The sequence below is a fragment of the Camelina sativa genome, chromosome 2 (genome assembly GCF_000633955.1).
Source record: "Camelina sativa cultivar DH55 chromosome 2, Cs, whole genome shotgun sequence".
NCBI classification, from domain to species: Eukaryota; Viridiplantae; Streptophyta; class Magnoliopsida; order Brassicales; family Brassicaceae; genus Camelina; species Camelina sativa.
In genome coordinates, this window is record NC_025686.1 from 20515264 (window position 1) to 20520301 (window position 5038).

General features: G+C 31.6%; 1 long non-coding RNA gene across 2 annotated transcripts in view; it reads left to right on the forward strand.

The window, feature by feature from the left end:
- Positions 1–5030, forward strand: part of LOC104730534 — a 5326-nt gene extending 296 nt beyond the window's left edge. The window contains exons 2-8 of one of the 2 annotated variants that reach the window (XR_758440.2): positions 31–320; positions 415–486; positions 719–792; positions 3972–4071; positions 4430–4488; positions 4667–4731; positions 4826–5030. This is a non-coding gene — a long non-coding RNA (uncharacterized LOC104730534). The other variant, XR_002034000.1, reaches the window with a different exon arrangement.

The following is a 5038-nucleotide window of genomic DNA, read 5'->3' on the forward strand; positions in this document are numbered from 1 at the left end:
TATACTCTTTCTCTACTGTTATATATGTAGGGAATCCAGATTTGGAAAATTTCAGTCCATGTTTGAGCACAGCCACCCACTCTATAAGTTGCTAAAAGTTATGAATAATTTTTCTTTAAATTTCCTCGATTTTACATGTTCTAACTCTTTCTGTACTGTTCTATATCTCCAATTCAGTTTTGAAAACGAAAATTGCTAATATTAAAAATAGTATATCATTACCGTATGTGATTGTTTGACATGTTTCCTATATTTTTTTGAGTACATGTGAAAGCCTATACTATCAACCGATGGATATATATAAAGACATCATGATATTCGTAAGATAAGTAGTTGTTTCTTAAAATGTTTTAAGTTGTTTTTTATTGGAATATTACATCTTTACTGATTAATTTGTTTTGCAATTTAATCCAGGAAATGGAATGAGAAGTACTTCCAGTAACCCAGTTTATTACAATAGAGTATAATGACATGAAGCCATAAACAGTAAGCTTAATTTCTGAAGTTTTCAATCTTTGTTTAAAATTTGTAGAACTTTCCAATTTGTGAACTTTTTGTTAGTCTATCCGTTTTTAGTTACTGTTTAAGTTATTCTCAAAGAACGATTCTAAATAATTTTTTGTGGCTTTGTATTGAATTGAAAGAATTAGAAAATGTTATCTGGGAATAATTGGTAATATACTGACCAGGTGTAAGTATTTTTTTGATTCAATGTCAGGAGATTGATTAACGTTTTTTGGAGGAAGACTTATTGATAAGAGAGGATAAGTTTTAGCAGAGAAAAAATTGAAGGTATGTCCTAATTTGTTTGTTTAATAAGAATACTTTTCCTATGCTTCTTGTTTCTTTGGTTGCTTGAAAATGGAAGATTAGTTTGAGTGTTTTTTATAATAAAGATTAAATCTATAACAACTTATTCTTTGTCATTTATTTGAAACTTGAAAATGATAACAAAACATAGGAATAGGGAAAGTAATTGAAAAAAACAAAAAATAAAAAACAGCATAAAAAATCAAATACTTCATTCTTCTATTAATCCTCTTGCCAAACATGCTTCCTTGTATGATGGATATACAACTCCATCATAAGTCCTCAGATCTTCATCACTTAATGGTCCTTTAAGAAAACGGAAGAGAAGTTTTAGGGATAAATTACCAGTAAACTTACTTGAAATAGAAGTAGTTCTTCGAGTGTTCAATGATCTCTTTCTTCGTTCGAAGCATTTTCCTTTAGGGATCCAAGTAAAAAACTCAGGAATCTCCTCAAAAGTCAGTTGTCTTGCAACTTCAGAATTACGGTTTAGGTCGAACCAAGCCTTAAGTACTGGATCTGTAACATTCTTTGGCTTTCCAATCTTTGTCATGTTTTTACTGGAAAAGGTTTTTTTGGGCTAAGCTCAGTTTGTGGTCTTTGTGGCAAAGTATGAAGTAAGGAAGTTATATAGGTGGTGAAGTTTAGGGTTTTTAGGTTGTAAATATATCTTATTAGATCTCATTTGTGCTCTATTCTATATATTCGTTCAGAATATTCTAAAATAACTAATACAGCTTATTCACGGGAATACTATGATCTTCAAAATCTTCTTAATAAAAAGTAAATATGTTTCGAATGTTAAAAAATATTATAATTAAAGTACAATCTTTTAATTATGGTAAAATGCTTTAAATAGTTTTCAATGTTTTAAATCTTTATGGTAAATTTTTTTTGTTAAACTATATAATAGATTTAATATATTTACATTTTCTTTAAATTATTTTAGACTTACATTCCTATAGAGAACATAATATAATAAGGATACAATCTTTTGATTATGTGTGGATAGTATTACATTACTATATAGTACGTAATATAAAAAATGGAACCGTTTATAAAATTAATATCTTAAGCAAAACAATGGAAAACTATTTGGTTTACTTAATTAAAAAAGTCAAGAAAACAATCTTTCGTAAAAAACAGAACACATGATCGAACCTCTTATAAATTCTGGAATACTTCTTTGAACACTACATTCATTGTCTGCCTTTGAATCTCACCTTCCTTGTCAACAATCAGAACTTTCAAACCTTTCTTAGAAGTCAAAATAAATTTGCTTGAAGAGGAAAGAAACATAAATTAAGCTATCGTGATATTGTAAATAAATGTGTCTTCTTAGCCACTTGCAACATGAGCATCTTCAAGAGCACCACTTATCGACCCAATACACAACTTCTTTGAAGAAGATGAATGCTCAGAACTCTCACCAGAAACATCATCTTTCCTTTTGGAAGATGGAGTTGTGGAAGGTGTTGACAATGCATTAGCTTGTTCTGAACTTCCAGTCAAACAATAAGCTTTCCTGGTAACAATATTAAAAAGAGTAGACTTAGATACATCAAGTTGGTAGATACAAATATAAAATTTCAATTCACGTGAAACTCTACATTGTACCTGATCACAACTGACAATTGTAGTCAAATCATCATCACCTTCAAATGTCTCCAGTTCGTCACCTGGCTCATTTTCAAGCCCAACATTCGCATGAGAGACCTTGTAAACATCTTTGCCTTCTCTGATGTTATCCTTTCCAATAGTCACGACGAACTGAAAAGTCTTCCCAACTAACTCTTTCAATGGTTGAGGGATGTTTGTTGGATCTTGCATCTAAAGTTTAAACAAAATCATTAAATCCATAAGCGCATATCTAAATTATTTTGTGAAAGTAATGAGATGTTAATATGTTACCTCATCAAAATGGCCATCGAGAAGCTGAAGAGAGCTGTGTTGTACTATCAATTTGGCTTCTTTCTCAAACAGGATACACTTAAGTTGTGCAGTTGAATCCATAACACAGACAGTCAACCTATACCTATAAAACACGTACTCACCAGGGTTAAGAGGTTGATCACTTTCAAACAGCAGTAATATATAGTTTAAAACGATTTAAATTACCTTGGTTCAACTTTAGTAACATTTTCATTACAGCCAGCACACCAAAACAATGTCTTCTTGTTTTTTTTGACAACCTCATTTTCAACTTTGGGAACCTTGTACACTGTGGTATTACACTTTAAACAGACAAAGTAGTACCAAGCATACTCTGTATCAATCGCATAGATTGAGCAGAAAATCTTGAATTTCCCTTCCTGCAAAGAAATATAATTTTAGTTTATAAAATTCATGTTTATATAGTATGCACATTAGTAATCAGTTATATGTACCTCATTATATGCCCTAATTTCTTCAGTCGATTTCTTTTCGCAGTGTTTATAGGCTTGAGCTTTCTTATTAACTGCTAACTCCTTAGGTACACCTTGTTTGATTGTCAAGGCAAGACCATCTTTAGGCAGCCTATTTTTGTCGAAAAAATTATAGTCAGTAAATTATCACAAAACAAATTAAATGCTAATAATGGCTTACATTTCACGAAACTCCACAATTTCTGGATAGTTTGGATCAATCTCCATTAACGAAATGCCATAAGCATTTGATACTGATCGTTGACCTAATAAATGAAAATGTATAAGAACTTTTTATCTTTTAAAAATATATAATAAGTAGAACTTCTATCGATATTTTTACCTTTGAAAGAATTGATCTTAGCAAAGCGCAACAGACAAATCACCACCTGTTGTCTATTGTTTTCACAAGCAGCTAGGATTCTCTCAGCAAAATCACCCCACAATGTACATGATAGTCGGTCATCACTATATGGTTCATGAATAAAGATAATTTAGTAAATAATTATTAGAATAACTGAACTTATTGACGACGATAATACCGTATGTCTCTCAGCTCAAACTCAACTTTCTTCTTGTCCTTCTTTTCGACTTAATGAATCTTAAGTTCGCCGACATTGACAACTTGACCTACGACATCTGTATAATCATATTTTTCGCACATCACATATAGTTACGATTAAATAACTATAATTAATTCTAACAAAAAGTTTTAACCAAGATACTTACCAACCAAAATGTTTTCATTCAATCCAGCTTCGTCAATGACCTTCTCAAAGTCAACCAGTTGGAGGAACATGTCATTAGTCAAGGACGCACATGGCACCATGGAGGTGATGTTGATCAACGTCATACGGTAAGGATGGTTCGTAACCCTGAATTTCCCAGCGGATCTAGTCATTGTGAAAGTATCAATGATTACCCATTGCCCCGATTTGATCAGTCTCTGGAACTTTCCAAACTGTGGTTTCTTCACAGTTGCATGTATGAGGGTACCCTATTTAACAAAGGGAAAGATATTAAACTTCAAAACACTTAACAATACATAACAATAAAGCCTAGTAAAGAGTTCGGTAAGCTTACTGAAATATCAGCTAGAACCATTTCAATGGTTTCTCCAGAATAGGCAGTGTTTTGCTTCCAAACATGAATGATTTTGACATGAATTCTCCATCCTGTTTTGAATGGCCTAATGGACTGCAGATCTGTGGTAGGGACGTTCTCGGCAGCCATTGGAGAAGGTTTGAAAGAAGAAAGGAGAAAGAAGAAGAAGGTATGGTGGTTTACGATTCGATAAGTATCATAGTATTTATAGGAAGTCTCCATTAGGTATAATTTGATAGTATATTTTATGGTATATTCTTAGCATTTCGGCAGTAAATCTTAGTAGTTAATTACGTAATATATTCTTAACAATTTCTTTAAAATGATGATCAATTTTCTTGGTGCAGTTAAGGATTCGAAATAAATTGGAGTATGAATTAGGAATGAAAGACATAACTAAAAACGCGGTTTGGTAAGATTTTGGAAGATTGATATCTGTAAAATTATTTCTATTTGAATTTCGTTTTCAATGAAAACGATACATAAATTATAAATCTATTTTGCAGGGTTATTTCCGGAGGCCCAAAATAGCCCATTTTTACATCAATATATATCCGGATATCCAATTGATAATTATCGGGTAATTTTAAATTTTTAACCCGATTCAATAGATTTAAAAGTCATCTTTAACCTTAATGATATGTGTTAAGATAAATTTCGACTGGGGCATTTTCGGGCAATGAGAAAGTTGTACTTCTCTTTTACTAATATAGGGATAC